The 27,046-nt window shown below is 37.1% G+C and overlaps 1 long non-coding RNA gene across 3 annotated transcripts in view; it reads right to left on the reverse strand.

The window, feature by feature from the left end:
- The window catches only part of LOC107078761 (uncharacterized), a 66,641-nt gene extending 41,394 nt beyond the window's left edge, over positions 1-25,247 (reverse strand). Inside the window, exons 1-4 of one of the 3 annotated variants that reach the window (XR_001479726.2) lie at positions 25,205-25,226; positions 19,214-19,322; positions 17,099-17,222; positions 6,003-6,071 (exon numbers count right to left, since the gene is read on the reverse strand). This is a non-coding gene — a long non-coding RNA (uncharacterized lncRNA). Of the gene's footprint in view, positions 1-6,002; positions 6,072-17,098; positions 17,223-19,213; positions 19,323-25,204 lie in introns of all 3 variants that reach the window. The other 2 variants (XR_001479729.2, XR_011191251.1) reach the window with 2 other exon arrangements.
- Positions 25,248-27,046: the final 1,799 nt, after the last annotated feature.

Genomic DNA, 27,046 nt, shown 5'->3' on the forward strand with positions numbered 1-27,046 from the left:
ACCTTAAAGGATGTTTTTTTCTTTTAGAGGGTTTTCCTTTTTCCTATTTAAAGGTTAAATTTCTACATCATAGAACTTTATACTGTATGTTTAACTCAGCTCATGGTTATTATTTCTGTAGCGTTTTGATATATCCTGATTAAGCCTTTAACACATTAAGTTACGAAATGTGAACATTTTAAAAAACAATTCTGAAGAGAACTTAATGGCAGATCAACATTTTTCAGTTAGAAAATAGAAGTGCTTTGGGATGTACAGGAACATGGTTTGTAAAAGTTCTGTAAAACAGATTATCTGATCTCTGCAACATTCTTTATAAGAAGAAAGAAAACACAACGTTTCGGCTGTGGAGCCTTCTTCAGGTGTGAGAAGAAGGTGGAGCCTTCAGGTGGCTGCAGGTGGAGCCTTCTTCACACCTGAAGAAGGCTCCACGGCCGAAACGTTGTGTTTTCTTTCTTCTCTTTTCAGCAGGAATAAACCTATTACTTGTTCCTTTGCAGCCTACATATTTTGAGTCTCCAAAGTGGTCTAAATGCAAAGGATAAAGTATGAAAAACAAAGCAATCTTTACTATTTTGACTTTGCTGTTACAAGTAGTTTCAACATCTAGAGCATTTTACTTTCAATAAATTGGCTCTATAAATTGGCTTCATTACCCTGCTCCCCTCCCCACTGAACGCTGATGTGTGGGGAGCGTTCTGGCACACTATGGCTGCCGTCGCATCATCCAGGTGGGGCTGCACATTGGTGGCGGTGGAGGGGATCCCCATTACCTGTAAAGCGCTTTGAGTGGAGTGTCCAGAAAAGTGCTATATAAGTGTAAGCAATTATTCATTATTATTAATTAATCAAGATCAGAAACAAATCCCTCCCAAAATAAAGAGCCTTATCAGTTGTGAATATTTTAACAATAGCAAATATACTTAACTAAATACATAATACATTTGCTTACTGAGGAAGATACTATCAATGCCTACAGTCTGAGAATCCAAATTTAGGCAGAGAAAAGGCAATTGAAATTCAATGTACTGTATATGCAATACACATCAAGGATTTACATTACAAATACAAAAAGGGAGGTGTGTTTTTTGACATTTGCTTTTTCTTACAGATAACGTGTGGAGTTAAAACATTTAGTCAAATGCACAGAAATCAAGGGGGGAAAGATCTTTTCTGAAGATTTTGAAGACAAACAAAATGTGAAGCACAGTGCATGAAAATGAAATATAATATAAATGTATCTGATTTTCACTTTATGGCGATGAAGTACAGTACCTGTTTCTAAAATGGAATCATATAGTATCTTTCTGTTTATTCCCAGGAGTTTTGCTCTGACACACACATTGTCAGCCTGTGTGTCTTCTTTCATTCTGCATCAACAGCTGAGTTTAGCACTGGATGGAGAACACATATCGCCCTCACTGATTGCCTCTCACACTGAATAGGACATACTGTAGCTGCTTTTTTAGTTGAAGTGTTGTCGTCTTCAAGCAGTTCTAATGCATCTAATTGACATAAAATAGAAATAAATCTGTACCATCTGTTTTTTCTAGCATAAGAAACTCAAGAAGCATGAAGGAAAAATAGGAACAGCATATTGTGTTCATTTTAGAAAATGTGGCCTTTTCTCTTCTTCTGATGAAGAAGGAAGAAAATAAGTGGCATATGAAGTAAATGAAAAATTACTTTAGCAATTTACTATACATGGTTTAAAATAATTCTACATATAATGAATGCCGTAAAATATGCGCTAGATATTGAAGATGCTGAACATATTAAACACAGATTGACTCTAATATTTATGAAAAACTCACTTTTGCAGACTGAATCAAGGTTAAATACACCAGTACAGTACTGTTAAAGTACAGTAATTTACATTGCCTTAATTCGTATTCCGCTTGATCATTTTAAAATTTGATATCTGTTTTCTGAGATATTCTGCTGCTGTCTCTGTGTTGAACCTAATGTGCCATGTAAACTAACTGGCTTCTGAAAATAGTTCCTGAAGAGCATATGAGAGTCAATGAAGTGAGGAAGCACACTGGGGTAGCATGGGCTGCAGTTAACAATGCGTTTTAATTTTGTTTAACCTCTGGCCACACAAAATAATTTACTGCTAGTTTGTTTACCCATCAAATACTCTGATTTGTGCTGGGTGAAAGGGGGAAAAAATGCAAATGGTCTTAGGCTAAGCAGCAGACAAAAAAAACACGCAGAACATGATAAGCATATGTAATAAATTACATAAAATTGGAAAAGATGTAACGGATAACGTTTTTAATATTGCTTGTAAAAGTGTGCTCATACATTAAGGGAATGTTGATCTGCAAGGAAAAGGCAACAATTCATGGAAAGGTTTTTTAAATGCTAATATTTTTTAAATTTAATTTTTAATGTTTTTCTTAAATTGTCCCTCTTATTTTCACACATTGAGGCAAGTGTCTTTTCATGTTGGAGGCATGCCTATTCACAAAATATACATTTATGAATAGATATACATATTATATATTTGTGAATACTGGGCAATCAGGCAATTTCAGGACTCTTGCTTGATAGTCAAACAATAAGAGATAGCTTACTCGTGTGATGCTGAATGTGCTTTTCATGTTTGAAACAACGGTAGTTGTTTGATTTAATTTCTTGTTTTCTTTTTTTGCAATTATGTGAAAATAAACAAAGGTTATCATTCATACACAATTAAGTACTACCATTGCTTAATCAGACACAGAAGGATGTTTCGAAGTATTAAATGGTGTGCAAATGGTGACAAAAGAGTAAATCCAAAAGTTGCCACAAAAGTCATGACAAACACTGGCCTAACTAGTTTTCCATTAGAAGTTCCATAACAATGTAGAAACAGCAGGTTATGTTACACAGGTAACTCAGATAAGACTTTGACAAAGATTAACATGCTGTACCAGGAGTGCCTGGTTAAATACTCTGAATCTAACCCCTGGCTCCTATTGATGGACAGGAAGCCTCCATTTAAACAAGAGGTGGGAATATGTACCCTTCATACAACATAGTGGAGCAAACAAGTAAGGACAACATTTTCAAAATATAAACAAAACACAAAGAGAATGACTTTTTATACCACGATAAGGATAACAGGTGAGCAAGTGAAGAAGGTTAAAGATAAAAGTGTACACCAGCCCTTTATAACAACAACATGCCAAGATGTCCAATAGAAAAGACTGTACAGATTGTGTAGAGAACACCTGCATTTAGACCAGTTTCAGTGACTGAAACTGAATTCATGATAGACACTTTAATTACACAACCTGATGTTAAGTCTCTCTTATATTAGTGTTTTTGCTACCCAAACTCTTGAACACAAACAAAAAACACATTTAGCAGAAAGCATTGTTCTTTAATTTTATTTTCTAAAAGCTAAATATGCAACCCCTTTTTCATATTTGTCTTTCCTGTTCTACTCAGAGGTGTACTTTGAAATCTGAAGAAGCTGATAATAGCCTCACTTCACAAGAGTTGTAAACAAACAGGGTGCAGCATAAACTAGCATTCCTTGAGATGTGTTGTCAGTGTTATGACTTCCACTTTCAGTAGATCAGAAATGTTCTTTAATTGTAACAAGCTGATTTTAGTTTTTTCTTCTTCTTTCTTTTCAGTTTCTAGTGAGGATGATAATTCCACAGGTTCCTCTTCAGCTCACAAGCTGACACTGTGCCCTGCTCTGACCTTAAACTAGATTTACCTGTCAGTAACTCCTCTTCTGGGTTTACTGAATGTGCACTAATCTTACTAAATGGTAGGTCAACTTTTCCAGTTAATTAACTAATTTAAGATATAACTGCTGATTCACCTTTAATAGGGACTCATCATCATAGTTCTGCCATGTTGGTCATTTCAGCAGTCAGCCCCAGAAAAAAGATAGCTAAATAACCATATAGCTAAAAGATCATAGCTGGGTATAATCAAAACAATATTAAAAGCCTGTGTTCCACCTTAGCAGCAGAGCACGGAAAATTAGTGTTTTGGAACCTCTGTCTGTGTTGTTAAAAACGTTTATACCACATACTGTATGCACTCTTATTTTCTGTCTTCCTTCCAAAAAGAAAAGCTGAAAAAAATGTGAAATAGAAACAAAAATTAAATAGCACTTGTGCTGAAAAGGAAGACACCTCCAGGCACACTCATCTCTGCCTGTGAGCTTTAAGATAAGACCCGATTTTCTAAAAAACAAAATTCAGTTTTAAGGCTATACATACATGTGTTACTTGGCAAAAAGACATTATGAAACAACACTAAAAAAGGAAAAATAGTAGGAGCATCTGTTTAACAGTGATAAAACTGAGATGTGCTCTGATGAAAGGACTCACTCACAGTGATGAGATGCTATAGATTTTTCTTGAGAAGAAAGAAAATACTTATATTGGAAATAATAGTTAAGTAAATTCAGAAATGCATTAAAACATTTGTCTGAAATGTGAGAGATCTGGCTCAGACATTCAAAACGATCTAAGACCACATAATCAAATTAAGCTTGATTTTCAAGGCAAGAAGCAGATACACCACCTCTTACCAGATTCTCAAAACCTTTTTTCTCGTGGGGGGGTTGCCTTTGATCTTCAGGTTTTTGTTTCAGAATCCGGGGGATTTAAAGTGTAAGGCAGCTGTTCCCAATTCATGGCTGCATTACAGGAAGGCCTCAGAAAAGAAAACTGGGATGTGCAAGCAGATTTAAGGTTAAAAATGCCTTTGCTTCTAGCTGATGTCCCATCTTTGAAGATACAGTAACTGAACAGCACCACCCACTTCATTCAGTTACTCAATTTACACATATTCATACACATGTGCTGCTATCTTCTCAAATCCAGTCCCTGGTGTAATGGATGAACATTTCATAATTGAAGGTGTCCATTACAAATGTTTTGTGGAACGCAGATCAATTTCTTTGTTATTACAGTATGTTGCGTGTTATTAATAATGGAGCAGAATAAAAGAGTAGCATGTGGTGTCTTCAAGATATGGGGACACTGGAAGGAGTCCACACACCTGGGAACTACTGGTACAAGGAACTATCTTTCAGCACCTCCTCTGGCAGAGAATGAGACTGCACTCATTTATCTGCCAAAGAGGTCTCTGATGCCTGATGGTCTTCACACTATCATTACCACCAATGATTCCATCCATCTATTTTCTAAGTGCTTTATCCAGGACATTGTCTTTTGGGAGCTGGAACCTATCCTGGCAATCAATAGGTGCAAGTGTGACCACCGCGGTTCCGCGCGGGCTCGTGCCCTCCGCTGCTCCACACCGCCTGTTTCACCACGCAACACCTGGGGTGCGAACCCGGGTCTCTGGCGTAACGCAACAGGGAGCCAGCTGCATGAGCTTAAGGAGACCTCCCCCAGCCTGGGCAGCTGAGGACCCTGCTACGCGCGGGGAGGGCGCTGACATCACCGTGTCCAAACTAGCTCTGCTACACAAGGTACTGTAGGAACACCCTGGACACCACGTCAGCCCTTTGCAGGGCAACACTAGTGGCTGAAAATCACAAAACAATTTCTCTTCCTGGTACTCCGCTGGCTTGATGAATAACAACAGTGAAGTGAGGATATTTTATAACAAGTCAAATGGGCCTGGTTATCACAGTAGACACCTCTTCACCCAAAATGGTTGTGGGCGTATGGAGTAAGTCATGTTATCGAAGTTGAGACTAGATTCTTACGTGAAACTACTGGTTAGATACTAACAACCCAACATGGTACATGCACTGAATGGCCTTCTCTCGTTTGTAACCTCCTCATTACAAGAATGGGACATCTCCAAAGAGGCCCAAGATACTGTTAGAAGTGGTGTTGGTGGACCAGTAGGTGTCACTCTTTCCTCAAGTCAAGAATTTCCAAACAAAGTAAGAATATGGTACTCTATGTCACCAGTAAGGTGACAGAGGGCAATGTTCTGCTTGGGGTTGTATATTCAGACCTTCCTCAAGCTGCCCTCTAATTTAATTGGTGATGCATTTTTTTACTTCTCACCCTGATCTGCTGTGCCGTGGGCCTGCTGGTTCAGAATGGCATCTGTGCATCTTCCAGGCCAGGGGTGCACTTCAGAGGTTAAAAAAATAATTGATATATTTTATTACTACATTATCGTTTTATTGAACATTGTTAAAGCTGCTAAGAATCCACTGTAGATACTAAAATGGTCAGACGTCATATATTCAGTTTACTTTGATCCTATTGCATTTTGCTTGAAGGCAGAAAATAAAGGATACTCAAAATAAAAAAAAGAGCTGAGCCAATATTAGATTTGTAAAAAATGAGAGTTCTGAAGCAAAGTTATTTATGTGTTCAAAGTGTGCTCTGTCGTGCTGACAGTACAATGCATCTCTAAGGACACGCAATTCAAAAACAAATGTACTGTAATATAGCTTGAGACCAATACTGAAATGAACTTAACGAAGAATATCAATCTGATTTTTTTAATAACACTGAAAGGAAAATAGCCTCTCTTTTTGAGAGTAAAGAAGTAGAGAGAATGGATTTTATTTTGAAGAAAAGATTAAAAGTGAGGCAACCATATTCTAGTAGGGAATAGAAAACAGCACCCCTTTGAAAGCAATGCTTTCATGACATGCTTTCAAAGTGGAAACAGCAACTGCCTTTTTCCAAGCTGTCAAGAAAACAGAATGCAATAAAGACTGATGTATTGTCAAATACCAATAAAAGCTATTCTATTGCTGCAGCTACAATGGTTCACAATGGTTAAAAGGCAAGTGATTAAACTGGAGTATTTATTTTAATTTTTAAGACTTTATATGTGGAGCACATTACATTTGTACTGTATATGCACTGTTGCTAATGTTTATTTTAACACTGAACTATTCAATGTCAATTTTGGCTCCAAAATTATCTTTAAACAATGATCTACTATAGGTGCGTTATAGTTGGTACATGCTAAGTAAAATTTAATAATGAGCAAACCAATACATTATATTGGATAATTTGAATTAGTTAAAAGGATGTGATGTGAAGGTATTACTGTTCACAGTATGCCTCTTGAATAATCAAAGCCAGTCATAAGTTAAACAAAAGATTCCTAGACTGTATTTATAAATAGGAGGTTTCTGCATTCAACTGGCATAGTTCAGGACAACTTAATTACCTGGAGCTGTGAATCGAGTATAAACTAAGATGAATAACAGGATATAAAGTAAAGAGCCGCTTTCAACAACCTGCACTGTTAAAGTTATTTAAAATATAATACATACACATTATATAATATAGAATGCATAATAGTTAATAACATTATATATGTAAACATTATTTATTAAATAATATATAAGATAGGTAAAATCACTTTATTAGCCATATACAATTTCTTGCATTAGGAATTTGTCTTTGCACAAACCCCAGCTTGCTCTTCATGAGACGCACAGGCACACAGACGGGGAGAGGGAAGCTGGAGGTCAGAGCGCAGGGTCAGCCATTTATACGGCGCCCCTGGAGCAGCTGGGGCCTCAGGAGTAGGATTCCTCTGCCGGCTGCGGGATACAAACCGGCACCCTTCCAGCCACAGGCGCAGATCCTTAGTCACAGTGTCACCACTCCACGGTGTGTATAATAATATATACCCACATTTTTAATTAATCTAGCAATCAACTATGAAATTAAATTATCCATTACTTGCACATAAAGGGTTACTTTTAAGCACAACGAATGGCCACATATTTCTGAAGTCGTTTTAAGCTCCTGTGGCATTTCAGGTGGTTGTGAGGAATGATCCAGATGTTACTTTTCAATATTCCTGTGGAAACATTCCAAAGAGCCCTGGACTCCAGCAAATGGAGCCTGACCATGTAATTTAAATAACGTCTTCTGAAAAGAGAACGAAGTATGAAAGGTTCTTTCAAAAAGAGTGAATATTTGTCACATTTGTGAAGTAGCATCCCCCAGGAGCTGCTAAAATCTATAATAACATTTGAATTGGTTTTACATTTTTCAAATTTTGCAAATACTTCTTTGAATTTCTAAAATGAGAAATCACTGGGTTACTGCGCTGGTGTCTACCTTTACTTTTTTTTAAAAACAAATGTATTCAAGTTGTAATTCAGGTCTTCATAACTATCCTCAACTTAACTTTCTTGTACCAACTTGTACAGATAGAATGTCTGGGTTGTCTTTTATTCCTGGTGTTTATTGGCTGCTCTTTTGAATTTGCAGGATTTTCTTGTATTTTTACTCTTATCTGTAAGAGCAGAATGAAATTTAAAAAAGCCCATTTATGAATTTACATTTCACTCTTTAAATAGATTTACCGCATCATAAATTATGTTTTCTTTTAAAACAGATGTAAACAGATGAATTTTGTTCTCCCGATTCCTTTGTAAATGACATTTTACTTATTGAGACAAAATAAATAGTATCAGAATTCCTTTGAGTCCCTTGAATGCTACTTTTCGTTTTTCTTGTGTTCAAAGAAGGATCTCTCCAAGCAAGCTTCGAAGCAAAGACGAAAATGGAAAGTAACATTTTAAACAATTTTTATACAGTGCTCTAAGAAAAGGGTTGTGTTCAGGGTCATTTACGGCTAAGATTATGATGGCTTTGCTAGTCAAGAAAGGGCATATAGGTCTTTTTTAATATGCTAATTTAATACACTAAAGGGAATAGTGCTCGTTAGCCTTCTTTGTGAGCTGTTCATAGCCAGTCCATCCTATTGTTACTCAGGGAGAGAGGACCAGTTATGTAAAACAGCACTTACCAGGGGAACTTCGACAAAGGTCTCTCTAACTAAATGTTTGCTCATCCATCAAAAGTCCAAGTGACTGGTTACGTCTGAAGTACCTAACCCAGCACCCCGGAAGAGTGAACATTTGGCAGGGTGGTGGGGTAGGCCATGTTAAGCATAATGGGACAAAATGATTAACTCATATGTGTGATTTGGAATGCAGCACAGAAGTATGTAATTTTATCTACCTAAGAAAGAAAGCAATACATGAATATGCATTACACTAATCTCACGGCTTTGTCAGGGATGGCAGTAAACATTAGTTACAACACACATGGGATATAATATTCTGTATGCAAGTGTTTTCGATATTTGCTACTAACAAAGTCAAATTTATACAGTGGGAGCTGTTTAGTACACTTTTTCCTTGTCTGGATATAAAATGTCACTAACACATTATACCTTCTCCGATATGTCAGACATTAACATTATTTGAGCAAAGCAAGTAATATACTGTAGAGCAATTCAATCAATAGAGACATAAGAAGGTTGTAATAAACTTCACCAACAAACATGACCCATCATGACAGTGTGGTTGACTATATCTCAGTGTTCTAGCTGCCCCCTGTCTTTGCTGGAATATAATGCTTTTTTCACAGACCACTTTGAAAGTGAGGAAAAGACTTAATAAAAGCTGACAGCTGGCAGCTGTCCCTTCCTGCAAGAATGAAGTGCTCCATGCTTTGCATTTAAATTGCCTTAAACTAACACAATAAATATTTTATCACACACACCACTTCACAGGTTCCTTGGTGAACAAAATCATTAAAGTAAAAATGCCTAAAGTATTTTTTTTGAATGTGACAAAAGTAACAGAGTATGTACTCTTCAGTTCCATTGGATAGCCATTTATTAACATTATATTCACCTTTCTCTTACTGACTTGCTGAATAAGGAAGACTGAGCCCTGATGCAAAACTGATGCTTAACAAAATGATTTATTTAATATTTACCCAGTGACTATACAAGACATTATTGTATCTGCTCTAATAAATACCTCCTGGCAGGTAAATTCAAAAGCGTTGAAAAACAACAAGAAGTGTAAAACAGCGCTCTCCAAAAGCAGTGGTCAAAACTGTTATTGTTTTCAAAGAAAAGCATGTTTCTGTTAACTGCAGAACTCATTCTGCAGCTGCCATCATTAGTTAAATCATTAACAAAGACATGTGAACCAGTTCCACACCAAAGTTCTATGCACACACAGGCCGTGATATTACTGCTACGGTGTTCCAGAATTTACTCAGATGTACAAAGATGAACCAGGAGAGTACTAGAGACTACCCTACCATTACTAATGAATCTGTTCAAGTGGGGTATGATGTACATAGTACCCACCATCCCGTCTGAATTTTTCTGATCTCAACAAGCCTCCAGAATCTCCCAGCAGCTGTGGCGACTGCTCCCAAGACAGTCTCACCGCCCCCCCACTCTTTTCCTACCAGTCTAATGCATTCTCCTCCCTCCGTTTCCCATCGCACTTACAGTCCCAGCTTATGCTGTATATAATCTTATGGCAGCTACAGCAATAGGTTTCCTCCACCATTTCAAGTACCTTTCCTTCACTGGCAGGAGGTGGTCAGCAGCGGCCTTTGACTCTTCCCCCTCCTATGCCTCTGGCCGCATGCACTGCTAATATTCCTACCTTTTGGGGGTTTCCAGCTCAAAATTCGCTCCTAAATTCCCCTAGTTAAATTCGTCAAGCGGCAGCTCTCTCCCACGTTCCTCGTGAGCCTACTCTTCAGGGCCAGCAGCTCTTCGGGTCGAAAGCTCCTTCCGCTACAAACGCAGAATTCAACCTCAAACGAGCTCGTACACCTCCTAGTTCTGGTCGAGCTACGAGACACCAGCGCCTCCCAGTGCTCACTGCCGCCGTGTCCCAGTGCGCACACCTGCGGTCTGGCGCCCTTCGTGCTCAAGTCTGCGAGGGCTTTAGGGCGTCCCATTTCTAACCTTTCGTTTCCCAATGATGCTCACGAGTGCCCCCAGTGCGCCCTTCTCTGAAGCCCGCATCAGATTGGACTGCGCCACAGGGCATTGCCCCCCAGTTCTTTGCCGAACCGTGAGGTTTCATGTTCTCGCCTATCAAAGCAGAGAGCAGTGGCCATGCAGAATTTTTTCCAGTTTTAAAATTCATAAGATTTGATGTAAAAACAGAATTTCATTAGGCTACTTCAGATGCATTGCTCAAGTTCCGTATGTTTAGCATAGCTCGCCCGGCTAAGGGACTTCCTCAATACAAGGGTAAGGCTTCCAAAATCCCGCAAACAAATCCCCCAAAACACAGAGCTATGAGCGAGTTAATTTTACAGGAACTGAGCGGATATTTTAGCTACAGGAAATATGGGTAATAATGAGGCTGCCAGATTCCCTCAGCCAGGTGAGCGCCACCAAATATACTCGGCCTATTTCATCTCGCTCATATATTAGGATCTGACCGAACTACAGTACTTAAACACATATTAGCTTGACTAGGGAGAAAAATAGCAGTTTTGACTATTTTTCTTTGAAGTTTGCATTTAATTTTAAAGAAGAAGGCGGCATTTTTTCAGGTTTTTAGAATACCTGGCTCAGCATTCAGCATTCAAAAACCTGAGGGCACCAATCTGATTTAAAGATTAAATGCATGCACTTTTATCTGCCTAAATAATCTATGAATATTTAACACACTAATTTCACAACATTCTCATTGGATCACCAATAAAAATATTCTGATTGTATATCAATCATATATCCATCCAGGCAATGTGACTGAAATATAATCTCTATATGCTATAGATTCTGTGCTGACATTATACCTTTCTCCTCAAATGAAAATCTGATTGACTACTGATGGAAGAACAAAGATGAAATTTCATATATCCTCTATTACAAACAGTGTTTATTAAATCACATTTTTTGTCTCACGCTCTAATGCATTTAACACAAACACAGTATTGTGTAAAGGTTTTCTTTACACCAGAACTAAAAAGACCTGTAGCAATGCTCAGGTTTTTGTACATTTCATATCAAATTGATTTCAGAATGTTTCATGTTTGATGCTAGCATTTATTTTTACAGTCTCTTTTCAACTTTACAAAACGATCTAAGATTTTTATATTATTACTAGTCTGGAAAAGGATAAGTACCATTTTGTTACTCATGTGGTATGATCTGACATACGGATCTAAATATGGATATGGATTTTTAATTCAAAGAGCTGGAATGAAGTTACTGTATACATATATCTCCTTTGATTAGATTGTGTTTGCATGGACCTTTTTGGTCATTGCATTAAATCATTTTTTAATTCATTCACTCCTTTAACATATATTCTGTGGATTTTTCTTTTTAAAAAAGCTTGCACCCAAAGATATGGCATCGTTAATTTTACTCATTCCAGGCTGAAAAGAAAAGAAATTAAAAACACCTTGTTTTGTGCTCCAAAGATGACACTCTGTGTTTTTCAGAAGTTATGCAGTGCAGGGCTGGTCAGTACTATGGTCAGAGACCACTGCTGTAAGTGGCCATGGTAAACCAGTAGGTGGCACTCTCCTCCAGACCAGAATTTTGAGTTTTGACAGTCTTGTCCTATGTCCAATCCCCTTTGGGAAAAGTGGTTTCCAGTCTTTTTGTAAGACCTTTGTGTTTATTTTACGCCTGGATTTTGTACAAAAAGATATGTGTGTATTTGTGTTTGTGTACAATCAAACAAGACCTCTGGTGTTGCAAACAATGAAAAAACAATGTGATGTTGGCTCACCTGAAAACTTAACAGAACTCTGTTGGCGGGTTCTGTTATATTAATTGAATGGTTAATCTAAATTGTGTTCACATCAGGAATGCTGAATCAAAATCATACCTGCCTGTGAGAACTTCAACCCTTAGACATTTGTGATCCAGCATCACAACATGATGAACAGATAAATAAAACAGGAGAGAACAATGAGGGGTAAAACACTTAACAAATACTAAAAATGCTGTCAAAGTACTGTTGATACACAGAGCAATGCTGCAGGAAATGCTGGCAACATCCATCTATTCTACACTAGAAGATTATTTTTTGTGAGTTGCAAAAATGAAATACCAATTTCTGGTTACTGTACTGTACTGTATGTGACATTCTAGAACCCACTCCACTCAGAGCATGGCTTTAAGATGTCGCTCTGAACTTTATGAAAGCTTTACTTGTGTTTTGCATACATATGCAGTATATATTTATATATACCACACTTGTGTTGACAGAGAGCGTTTTACTTTATTATCTACAATGGATGTTTTCAATGTGCAGACAGCCCGTGTTCTATACTGTATATTAATTTAATGCATTTATTAAAAAAAAGAACAGATCACTATGGCATTAAAAGTGCTACCCTTTATTTAAGTAATGTATGGGGAAATATGGCTGGCTACGTGGTGGGGAAGAAGAAACATAAATTGTGAGGTATGCCACTAATCAAAATTAAATTAATGGAAATTGCTAGTTATTAAGTACTGAATTGCTTGGCCCAGTTAATTTCCTATTTATTACTATTATAGAGGCTTATTTTAATTAAAGCAGAAAAGAAGTAATTTCAATTTAAATGGAAATTGCTTGGCAAATCTACTATTTTCTTTTTGAAATGAAGAATATGAAATAATGTATCTTATTAGCATAATCAGTTGAAAAAAGGTCATGTTGTAATTCCTTCTGTAATTCTATATGCTTTTTCTCCTTTCTCTCAGCTTTACATAAAACACCTTATGATGCAACTCAGCAAGATCTCAGAAAAGCTTTGTAGCCAATAGCTTTCTTTTTTACACACAGCAAGTGATACATACTAGAATTTAAAACTAAGAGTTAATATAAAAAAAATAAAAATGTGATTACATTTTCAATGCTTAATTACAGATTACCCTGCAGAAAAGTTTTATAGTTTAGTTGGTGACATTCTATGAATATAAAACAGCTGTATTGTTAACCCAAGATACTGAGAAAATGTGTTAGTTCTGCTGGAGTGTAACATGCATTACGCATTACTAAATGGCTTTAACGTATGCCTGCATCTTCTATTTTGAGACTGTAGAATAGGTAAGAGTGAAAATATTATTTTCTTAAAACAAGATTTAGTTCAAAATCTAACACTAATGGGATGAGAGAAAATTGATCAATATTAATGCAAATGCATTCTCTAGCTAAGTTGTCATTTTGTTGTGTTTTGACTTGAACAGTCTCATGCAGCTAATTCATGAGAGTAGCTAGAATATATTAGCTATGACACAAGCCATAGATAATCCACATGCTTTTGTGTTACATTTCAAATTTCACAAAGCAATATCTTTCACATTATATTTCACAATAATTACCATTACTGTTTGAGCACTTCTTACCTAGACAGCTCAAGGTGAAGAAGTCATTTTCTATACTGCTTATGTCCACTCCTTGCAGCAATGATCACATTACATCAAAGACTCATTGACCTGACCAGAATATGAAGTGACTTTGAGGAATGGCGTCCCATGCTCTGATGAATTCTTTCTCAAGTTTTGTTTGGGATCTTGATGACCAGTGATACTCAATGGGAATTACATTTTTATTCATGAGGAAAAAGCACATCTTTCCATTTCCTCTGTTTCCACTGGATGTGTTAAGTCTGGATATATTTGGGGTCAAGATGTGTGCACTGAACAGGCTGAGAAGAATTAATTCCTCTTTTACACAGACATGTAAGAACAGTACTGGCATAAATCCTATATCCCAGGAGACTTCCAGCAGTTTGCATAGCACTTTGTTAGTGATTGTAAAGACGTTTGTTTCTGATGAAATGGGTCTAGGCAGGTGTTGTTGCATTTCGACAATCTACTTTGTGTTACATCATTATGCAGTTGCCTGCCAGATTCTTCTGTAAGCAGTTGCTCTATGCATACAGAAAAAAAGGCTTGGAATGTAAAACTGAGGAGCATGCCTGTGTGTGCTCGGGGATTTGATCTCTCTCATCTTCTAACAACCACTATATAGCAATGCAATAATCAAGGATTAAACTTATACAGTATATGATCTTTTTTCATTCTTTCATACCTGTCTGATCTAAATGCAATAGTTAACCTGAAAGTTGTAAACAGTGTTGCTAGCTGAAGAGTACCTAATTACACAAGCTGCATATTAAGAGCAGTTGAGGGATTTGTGATCTCTGAAAATGATCCATGCCAGTTATCTACGAGCTTTCTAACATGTTTACTGACATACAGTATTGATAAATTTCTATTTCAATAATATTATGCTAAAACGACATTTAATTTCACCTGCATGGTTTACTTTGCTGAAACACATAGGCAGTATGAGAAATCCTTGCATTGACATTGTACTGTACCTGTATGCATTTATTCTAAAAGCTGATTAAAGAAATATTCCATTTTAATACATGAATCTTCATTTAATCATTAGGTTCCCAAAAGAACCTGCTAGCAGAGTTCTGGCAAAAATGATTCAGTACTCATAAGTACTGATCCAAGCTAGGTGTCATCATGTTAAAAATAGCAGGAGATATTAGGGTATTTGTCATCCTTCCTTATACAAGCAGTACTCTGTTTGGTTTTGCTTTCAAAACAACTTAACAGCATAGGCTCTGCATCCTTTTCTGTTTTTTTCTGCATTTCAGTCTGCTTTGACAGATGATTTAATTAGGAAAATAATCAGGGGAAATTTATAAAACGACAATATACTGTAACATTTTAGCTCAGTTACACCAAAGCGCAGAAATGTTCTTCTGTATTTTGAATTCACACTCAGCATGCTTGAGACAATTACAATATTGCAATGAGCAATCTGAGTTTTGCAATGCCTCAGAGCCCTTCTTTCGGTTTGATTCATGGAGGATATACACCATGGGTACATCACCAACGAATAACTGTTCTGAATATAGTAGTTTAGGTTAGAAACACTGTACTGAAAAGGCACGATACAAAGAGGTTAGAGACATGAGGATAGAATATTTACAAATTCTTTCGATTAAATGTCTTTCACCTTCCAGTTTTTTATGTTAATTTACTTTATTTTCCCACTTGACTACACACTTCTCATGCAGCGTTTGTAATGTGATAATTAATTTTCTTTGACTTTCTTAAGCTCATTAAATAAAACAGATGACACTAACAGCAACAAACATTAAGACATTTGGAGCCTTTTAAAAGAGAAATCCTAAGTGCTTGAATGCATTAAATATCAACAAAAATAACTTCACAAACATCACAAGTACTGTAAGACTGTATGGCTTTGCTGCTGTTATCGGTTACGTTTCGCTTATATTAATTACTTCAGCACTTGAAAACCACATATTTCCAAAAACACAATGAGACAGATGGACCACATGGCCTTTTCTCTTTTGGAACCTTTTGTTATGTTATTATGACTGAAGTGTTATATTGAGCTGAGAATGTGGGGAAAAACAGGTCTAGTTTAACTATTACTTCTTTGACTCCAATTTGCTGCCTTTGTTTAAAAATTAACTACTAAAAATGCTTCACATTTTCTATTTAAATGAAGCTTTCTTGTGGAAAGAGATAAAAACAATGGCATCACATGGTGGGACCACAGGAAACCCATTGATAATGTTGTCTGCTTAATTCTAGTAAGTTTATTGGTACTTTTCATGCTTTGATCCATTAACTGGCTGAAGTTTGTACTCCTTCCTTTGTCCTTTATTAAGATTAATAAGACAATGCAATAATCTAGAAATGCAAGAGCTATGCAATCAAAAATAATTATCCTTACAAGTCCATTTCTTTTTCTTTAGCAATGGATTTTGCAAATGCATGCATAAACCATATATCTTTATTATGTGGGGAAAAAAACGCAGCATTCCACTCCTTCTGTGCGTACCTTCACATGTTAATTCTTCAGGAAATACAAAATAAATACATAATTAATGTTTTTCAAACATTCTGATCTACTATTTATATTGGGACTATGGCTTTAAAGGCATCATCTTTAAATTAATTTGCCAGCTCCCCCCCCAGGAAACACTGGAAACTGCTTTTCTTATTATTTAATAAAGGGTTTGGCAGCTACTGTATATCATCGAAAATATTTCAAAATGCATCATCTTTGATGAATTCTATGCAGCAATTATTAATGAATCAAGAATCTCTGGCGGAATCAGGGGGAAAGTGATAGAGGGATCAAAAGCAAAATCACTGAAACGTAGTTTTACCTCTTTCAAAGGGAAGTACAATGAAGATTCAATTAATGCTGAATAACCTGCATACGCCGTCAGGGGCTTTCAAGAAAATATCTGCGCTGTATCTGATCAAATCAGGATGGTGTCACATTTTCTAAATGTCATTAAAGCATTACATTTAGACTGCGTTGGACAGCAAGTGGTTTTACCTGTTTAAAGCCCTTTCCTTCTTAACCAAGTATAATGGCGGAGCTGAAATGCTGCCAGGCCTCATTTCTTCACATCAGGTATGCTTCAGGGGCTGTGTGGCTGCAATAATGTAATATCCCTGGGCTACAAGTAACAAAATAGAATCCGTCAAATAAAATGCATGAATTGCCACACCTTTCGATGTGGGAGACGTAATATCTTATGAAATGTACTGATTGCGTTCAAGACACCGACGCTTTAACTTGCTGAATGTGATATTACACATTCCTGTCATGTATATTTCATATGCTGACTAGAGCCAGCGTGCTTAACAGCATTGATCAAATTCAATGGCCATCGACTCCATGAATGAAGACTGCCTGTATTCAGGAAGTGAGTCCTTGAGTAATAACTCTTTAATTTTGGAAATAGACTCCTAAGGTTTGATTAACACTGAAAGTCACTGTCACATGAATTCATTTCACTAGCACAAGACTCATGCAGTACCTGTAGACAGTGCATTGGTTTTTAAACATGTATTGGGATATGCAATCAAGAAGACAGTGAGTAGTACCTTCAACTCTTTACATGTTTCAGTTAGAGGACTTTTACACTTCCATATTAGATCTTTACTTTCAACCACAATGGGATGAGCGATATTAAATGAATTTCTGATGATTTATTTTTTTAGATTGATTTTTTAAAATGTGTATAGCATTCATCATTCGTGTTTTTCTGCAGCCCTCCGTGAAGGTACTAGTTTACAAATCACTTTTATAAAATAACCATGGAAAAAGTTTCATTATATATAAATTGCAAATTAAGAGTTGTGTAAACTGGGAGTGCTATTACAGCATGTGAATCACCAAGTAATCAAAAAACACTGAGAGGGAGCTCAAAGGCAAAATAAGCCCTTCCATTATTCTGAAAGCTTTGCAATTTGCATTCATTAAATTATAATATCAATGCTTATAAAGCATAAATTCTAATGCAAAACAGCTACAGTAATTTGCAGCTGCTGATGATGCTGGCTTGCTTATTTCTAAGGTAGAATTTCTACCAGTCACGAAGAATATGAATGCAAAACCATGACTTTAATGCTAAAACTTTTTTCAATGCATGATTAAGCCATTTTGAATTTTGCAGATGCTGTACTGTCAGTGTTGCCCTGAAGTTAAACCAACGGTCATCGACACACCTGGGTCAAGAGCTGCTGCAGCCACAAAACAAGAGTGACATGTAGAAAAAAGGGCTTCCAGCGGTATACCACAGGAGGAAACTCTCAAACTCTCAAAAACCTCGGGAGGGATGACGAAAATCATGTCACCATCATCCCAGCTAAATCATTCCCAATGTCATTTCTCAAAGTCTCCTGATATATGATACTGTACATATATACTGTGTATATGTACAGTATATACAGAATGCATATATGTATATATTTATACTGCGTTCTGTATACAGTGCCTTCAGAAAGTATTCAGACCCCTCCACTGCAAGGAAGAAGGGGAGAAACTGCTTAAATCCACGTGTGCAAAGCTGGTAGAAGCACACCCAAGAAGACTCGCAGCTGTAATCGCTGCTAAAGGTGGTCCTACAAAGGACTGAATAAAGGGGCTGGAGACTTTTGTAAATGGGAGATTTCAGTTTTTTATTTTTAAGAAATTTGCAAGAATTCCTCAAAACGTGTTTTCACTTTGTCATTACGGGATATCGCCTGTCGATTGTTGGCGAGAAAGAATCAAGTCAATCCATTTTGAAATAAGTCTAACAACACAACAAAAGTGTGGAAAAAGTGGAGGGGTCTGAATACTCTCTGAAGGCACTGTATATACAGTACTGCGGGATATGCAAATTCATCTCTTTTCTCATTTTGCTTCATGCATCCCCCCCTCCGCCCCCTCTCCAGCTTTTCAGCTGCCCCTCGGCTCCCTGCTCCCTCTGGATGGCCAGGGGGCTGGCCCTCAGCCAAGTGGGTTAGAATTGATCAAAATCAAATACTGTATACAGTATACAGTATATTACATATAAAAATAAATGGATTTTTGAACATTTATTGATGTGTATTCATGGTGTATTTTGATACATTGGTAAATAGTTGTTAATTGCATTTATGGCCAGACGGATCCATTTACCTCATGGTTTTCCTTTTTTAAAAAAGCTATGGAATATCAGCGAATAGGGATCTCTCGTCTGTAAAAGATGTCTGTCTGGCCAAAAACATTTGTCCTGATGAAGGCTCCTCTGCAGAATTGTTGACAGGTGTTAATCAATAAATCATGTAGAAGTAGAAGTTGAACAGTGAACCCAGCTGATTCTCCTACTTTCACAATGCCCACATACTCAACAAATATCCTAAAATCATCTCATTCGTGGGCATCATTAATTCTTGTTAAACTGCATTTTAGATAGAGGCACTTAAGATAGATTGTAAGCAAGTTTCATTTCTTTTTTTGCAATAAATGAAACACTAACAATTCAATTCAATGCACATTTAGTACAGAAAAAATGGTAAATGTGACAAAAACCTATTTGTAATAAGTAAAATACTAATATGTTTTACTTCAGTGTTATTAAACAGTAATATTTTGTCCAGGATCCCTGAATGATAGATCTTATATTCTGCAGAACGTACTGTATTTACAATGAATTAAGCAGGTCTATAGCATTTTCTACGTCATTTAATTGAAACTTTAAGAAGGTTTCAGAACTATTCAAAGTAATTTTTATCATGCACTTAAAAAATTATAGGTTTATGCATTTTCAATTAAAACCCAAAATATAAACATGCATGTAATAAGATGAAAAAGATTATGCAATCAAAGCATGAATACAGTTCCAGTGAATTTATTGATAGGTTTAAGTCATAAGATTTAAGCAATGATAAATTAAATTCGACATATTTTAATAATTGTACTTGCATGACCTTTTAAACTAATTGAATATATTTTCTATTTACTGGATATAACAATAAAATAACATGAAAATAAAAACTTTTTCATTAATGAATGTATTAATTTATTTATGTTTATTAATAAAATGTTTTTTGTTCTGCCATGCCATGGCTCCAGAGAATTGGTATCAGAATAATATTTTTTCAAAATACACTGAATCTTAAGCAAATTCCGTAACATTTTTAATGTGTTAGTCCCCTGTTAATATCAACATACAGTATACAGGTATGTTATATAATGAGTTCCACCATAATATCTTATGTTAAGCTACAATAGATATATTGTCAACAACTGGGTATGTGTCATGAATTGGATTCTATAAAGGTTGAAGTTATTATTCACAAATATAACATTTAAACCTGCTTGAGCTCACAGCCTCTGGTCACCACAGCAACTGGCCGCATCTGCATCGCACGTAAATACATCCTGGTGCCGTAAGAACAGGATGGGGGCTACCGTCTGTGCCCCCTGCCCCCACGTGATGGGTGATTACCTCATCAAGGAAAATCTGTTCGGTAATGAAATGTGAACTAAAACTTCCTTTTCTGGAATGAAATGTCTATGGAGAATAATTTTAATATGCACATAAGTTGGTTATTATATTTCCTATTTCTTAACAGTTGAACCTGAATTGTGAAGCTGCTATCAAACAGATAGAGCTTCTGATGTACAGTCCCGATAATAAATAAGTACAGTCCAAGGAACCTGAGAAACAGGGTAGAATTAATGGAAATCATTGAAGCTGTAGTCAATATGTAATCGAATAGCGAAATATTACAGTACATTGTTTAAATACCAGAATCAGTTCCAAGATTGCATCAAGTTTCTTCAAAAACAAATGTTGTTTAATGTGCTTATAACTCTTCAAAAACATAGACCACATCAACAATCTATTACTGGAGGGTGTAATGATGATGGTACTCTTGCAGATGCTGCAGATCCAGAAGAACAAAACTAGGGCTTCTGGTCTGGATGTATGGCAACAAAGTTTGGACGCACAAGGTGCAGTGATGGGAATCGATGTGGAAGCTATCTGTGGTGGTGAGTCCAGAGTAAACTTTTGTCCAACCATTGGAGTACAGACTATCAGTACCTTTGACCAGTGGGCATCTGAAAGGGAATGTTGGGTTACTATCTTAACCCCGGTTCCCTGAAAAGGAACACAGTTTGTTTCTCATTTTGGCCACGTAACAGACTAACTCTCACAGGAACTGCTCAGAAGAAGAAGGGCTAGGTGATGTGACATGGTCCAAATGGATGGCTTTGATTTACAGTACATGCTCAGCATGTGGCAACACCACGTACAGTAACGACTGTAATCCTCGTCGTGGAACAAGGGTTAAGATAACAAATTGTTTCACATGGCTCACTGATAGAATAGTAATCTCGTAAAACTGCTCCAATATATGTTATATGTTCAATGTGGATTCCCTGAAGAGTTATAAAATCAGGAGGCTCTCTGTTAAAAATTAGAATAAGTCCAGGGCAATCAGGCTGCGTGCACGCAAAAATATTAACAAGGTATGCTTCATTTACAAAGTAAAATAACTGTGCTGCCAAGCGATCAATGCTCTGAGTCTTTTGATTAATAATATATACGGTAATCACTTCTATAATGACAGAAATTCAGGCACATCTCAGCCCCCCGGGAAGAGCCTCCAATTAGAAAGTGCCTAAGGATCTGACAGTTGTTAACACTTTTTCATTTTTCTCTTTCTGGGGGTTGTTTAATTTTGCAGACTTGTCCACGGAAATGTGAACAGTCTTGGAGAAGACATTTTAATGGGAATCTAGCTTTTCTGGGAATCAAGATTGTAAAGTACTCTTCGAATCTCATTTTTTATCCATTGTTTGCTCAGTAAATCTTCTCTGTTCGGTTTTATTTGTAGGCTGAAAATGTTCCATTAGTTCCAAACAACAAAGACTGCCCTTGGGAGATTTCCAGCATTGCATTAAAATGTATTGCTGCTTTCAGATTACTTTTTTCACTGTGTTTAAAATATAGTTATTACATAATATTACATACGGTACATATACAGTATATCATAAAAAAACAGAAGTTAATTTGTTCAGGAATGCAAAGATGATAGTGAATATAAGGCTTACAGGCTTTCTATATTTCTAAAACACTGACACTATTTCATAATTAATGGCCACATAAGTAAGTTAAATTTTTGTGCAAACTGAATGTTAAAAAGGCTTTTTTACAAAAACAAGAGATTACAGCAAAAGAATGAATGCAATGAATAGTCAGAAAGCGGTAAGAGTTTATTTCCTACGTCTTGTAATATAGCTGTTAAGATAAAAGACAGCTTGGGCATTAATGTGTACTTAAGTAGGACTTGGGGATGAAGTGAAACTGTACTGTGCATGCTGCATATTCATGTTTTAGTTGACAGCAGTTGTCTTCCCCTAATTCTTTTGTGCTCCTTATAACAACAAGGTAAAGAATGTTCATTGTGTATTAAGAAATTTCTGCACTTCCTTGTGTGATTGTGTCAGAATATAATCATGTACAGTATAAGCCCTCACTGGCTCACCTCATTAAACAACACATTGTGCAAGGCCTGCAGAGAGTTATCTGATCTAGGGAGCTCTAGTGTAATCATTACCAAACTGTTAGTTTTACTAGGGATCCACCAGGGACACGCAGATCTTGATCTCCCTCTCTCTTCCTACAGACTCTGGCTAGAAAATGAACTATTCGCTTCTCCTGAGTGTTAATGACCTTGTAACGCAGATGCAAATTCAGATCAGGAAACAAAATATCAGCATGTCAGAAAGGCCACCAAAAAATATCAGAAAATCAGAAAGAGGGCATTCAGCCAATTGTGTTCATTGGGCTCTTTTCATTAAATTCCCATAGCCAGTATTAGTTAGTATAAGTATATCAGTACTCTATAGTATAAAATACTCTGAAGCTCTCTGCTAGTAAAGGGACAGTTTACAATAAATGATCAAACCTGAATATCACTGAGTGGGAAGAAGACTGAGCACTTGGCATGAATCTACTGTATGTGAACATAGGAACAGCATACAGACTACAGACAGGCACCCTGAAGTGGAAATGAACATCTCATCACACAGTATAATCATGCCGAGAGTAAGTGATTCTGAGATGTCACCAGGAGTCTAGCCATTCCCATGAGGTCATACCATTTAACATGCATCCTGAGCCCTTGATCTGATATGAGGTCGGCAAGTGAAGTGTTAAGAGATCTCATGCAGTGGTCTGGTTCAGCCGCAGGGTTTCTTTCAGTGCCTTGACAGGTTAAATCTGGTGTTCAGAAAACAATCTACTGCAGCCTTCAATCTGCTGACAAAGAAGAACGTGTTGCAGTATAATATGTTGTTCTCACTGGTGTTGTACTTTGGGACAATACTGTATGTGGACTTCTAAGAATACACAGAAGGAACCACTGGCCAGAGGTACTGACCTTCTGTACCGAATGTTAAGAAATCAGGATAAAGCACCATACAACAGCACCAGGAAAACATGGGAATTTTACCAGCACAGCTGAACACTCAGGACAATACCCCAGTGAGGGATGACATGTTGCTGTTTGACTCTGGCCTCACCATTGGTATTATGTGAGCAGAAGCCATGGTAGGTGATGGAGCTGATGGCTTCCACATTCATTCCTATCACCTTGTGTTTTCCAATTCTGTTGCGACACAGGGGCTGGATTTTAATCCAGTTTATATCCAGACCAAATTTCTTAGCCTTGTTCTTCAGATTCTGCAGCATCAGAAATCCATAGACACTAGAGTTTGCCTCCCTTCGTCTCTGGATAAAGTTGGGACTTCTTCTGACCATGGCAGATGAGCTAATGTTTGCCACCATTCCGGGGTAAATGAGACACAGGTCTCAAGAATGGGAGGGACTGAGATACAAACTGACATAAACAGAGATACCTGTTAAGAAGACCCTTAAAGTCTCTGGTCTTAAGCACCATCAAAAATCTTGAGACTGAAGCCCTGAAGATTTTTGTTTCAAGCAAAATTACAATCTGTCCGATTCGCTATGTTCTCAAAGCACAGCATCATTCATTGCTTAATACAGTAGCAATGACTTCCTCTCATGGTTTCTATGGAGACTTGGGTTTCAAGGAAGGAGCAGTCTTGAGTGTTTCCAAGACCCTGTCCTCCAGTTGTCAGTTAGACCTTTTGGCCCTGTAAACTGTGGATCCTGCTTTAACACCTCTGGGAGAAACTCCCAGTCCAGACCGTGAGAAATCAGAGCCTGTTTGAGAAGCCTCCTATCCCAAATGTTTTGTCGAATTGTCAGACAGCTTGCAGTACCTTGCTTAACAAACACCTTATCTTCTTGATCCAATTCTCTATGTGTGTGTGTGTGCCTGCCTCTAGAGAATTTTACACCTGCCACAACCTGGTGCCAATGGAGAGTTCAAGAGCCACAAGCTGCTGGATGCCTTCCATGATTGTAAGTAGGTCCACAACAGCCACACATCCATCTCTATCATCCTACCACGAGATAGGTGCTTAAACCCATAGTAAATCTATGTTTGTGGTTCAATACAGTCCAGCTTTTCCCTTATCTCTTATTTTGATTCCTAATGTGTGAAGGAAGTTCACTTCATGTCAATGATCCTTTACTGATTCCTAGCATGGCTAAAGAGAACATTAACCGAGACAGTGCCCTCTTGAACCTTTACCGTCTGCCTTCAAGTCTATTCACCAATACATGTAGAGCAGGGAACATTCACCTTATCTAGTCTATCTGACCGAAACTAATTGAATTTCGACCATGGCACGACTGAAATACGTACTGATAGATATAATTGTAATCAGTCATGAGTGATTAATTAATCCAAATGACACGGTGACTGGAGTCTCCGGTTCCAGATCACCTAGCACTTTTGAGGAATTCACATGTACAGCCACACACATACGCAAACATTTCACCATCCAAACAAAGGCGATAACTCTGGTTTCAAACGTAAACAAACTTCACCCTGGTTTGGATGTCCTGCGATAGCTTTGCTTGCTCTGTGGGTGCACACACAGAGTGAAGTAAGGTTGTTTGCGTGTGATCAAAATTAAAGATTAACTCAAACCAAACACCTGTTTTTCTTTGTTTTGGAAGTGAAATGAACTAAATTGGTGTTTAACTCACGTGTTTCAAATAAATACGTTGTTTTGATTACTCACCTGCAAAATGGTTTCTCCCGCGACACGAAGGACCCAAACGTTGGCATGGCAACAGTGGCTGGCCTAGTAGTGCCTGTTTCAATGTTGCGCCTGCGTGGATTGATTTATAAGACGATACCACTGAGGGGGTAGTATTGTCTTTAAAATATTTATGTACACATTTTATTTACACATATATATGTACATATATTTGTTTTGTTAATAATGTGTTCATTGTGTGTGTACTCACTGGAGAAATGTGTATATCAGAATTATGATGATTATTTTGTAAAATTGTTTTTGCTTTATAGTGACATATTCTGGGGGTTTATCCTAGAAACGGAGCTTTTCAAAATAGGAGAGGGGAAGAAAGAGAAAGTTGGTCGTAGTGTAGAATAGGAGCTACTTACAACGATCTATATCCTCCCCCCCCTGGTTAGTTTTTATTTTTCACTTTGTGTTTTGGGGTGTGCACTTCGGGAACACAGTTGCACGTCTTTGCAATCGTGGCTGTTCCGCCGTTGCTGCTGTGTTCCAGCTCTACACTCTCGAAGGAGGAGACTGTGACACACAGGCAGCATGTGGGCGGGCTTCGGCCTGCTGGAGCTCACTGGAAGGGAAGCAAGCGATCTCGCTTCTAAGATATTTGATCAATGTAGAGCCGTACAGAAAGATTGCCATTAACAGCACATGTGAATTCTATGGCACCTAGATACTCCTGCCCAGACCAGAGACCGTCGCATCACACTCGGAGCTCCCCATCGATCTTGACAAGGTGGCCTGACATTGATGGACTATAATTAGCTACAGGTACTGTATAATGTCTTGCCAAGTTTAAAAAGTGCTGGCTGTAAACAGTGAGTTGACTACAGCCAAAGTCTATTATACCAGTGCTACAAAGGCATCATTCCCTTGATAAGCACAGCATATTGATTCCTTTCTGTTTTTCTTTCTTTTTTTTTGCGTGATTAACATTCAAAATGTTAAATAACCTCACCACCTGTGCCGGATCAACTCTTCCACTGATGAGACAATTTAGTTTTTTTTTTGCTAGTCATGAGTGATTATTTGATCAAAATCATCCCCAAAATATTTAATTAGCACATATCATCCATATGGTTTATTTTTTAAAGAATATACACTAAATAAAATGCTATGTTTATTTTGATTTAGAAAATAATGCAAATGGCCTTTTGACTTTGCTGGTGGAGTCTTACACTTTTCATTTATTTTTTTAAAAAGATGAATCTTAATCCTGTACAGTTTAACAGCTGAAGGGCTGTAATTAAATGGCATGTTTATGTTATACTTACATTATTAATGAAAGATATGTTATGCTTTCATTTTGAACAGCAATGTAGAAAAAAACCGAAAACTGCAAACAACCAGTTGTCGTTTTTCATGTTATAGAACTGTAGGAATTTCGAACTCCTTTTTGTGTTTTCCGGCAAACATGTCAGACAAGTTTTGCCATTACCATCTCTAGGGACGACTTGTAAGGAGCAGGCTGTGACACGGAATTTTAATAGGATTTCCAATTATCTTCTTAAAATATCCATTATAAAACCACATGTCAGAACAACAAGAACTGAATTATTTATTTAGTTATTTAATGATTAGCTAATTGCCATATTCCTTTTATTTGCTGCAATTGTGTTGAGAATGACTGCAGCCATGTCAATATACTGTAATAATGGCAAGAAATAAAGACAAGTACTTTCAACAAAATTGAAAATGACTTTTCTGGATTGTATTTGAAACAGGGTAATGATTGTAATTTGTGAACTAGAGGGGAAAAGTCAGGGAAAGCATCTAATCTTGTATTGTTAGGACAATACTGCAAGTGAATAGCAGGCTGAGAGA

The sequence above is a fragment of the Lepisosteus oculatus genome, chromosome 12 (assembly GCF_040954835.1).
Source record: "Lepisosteus oculatus isolate fLepOcu1 chromosome 12, fLepOcu1.hap2, whole genome shotgun sequence".
In the NCBI taxonomy this organism is placed as follows: domain Eukaryota; kingdom Metazoa; phylum Chordata; class Actinopteri; order Semionotiformes; family Lepisosteidae; genus Lepisosteus; species Lepisosteus oculatus.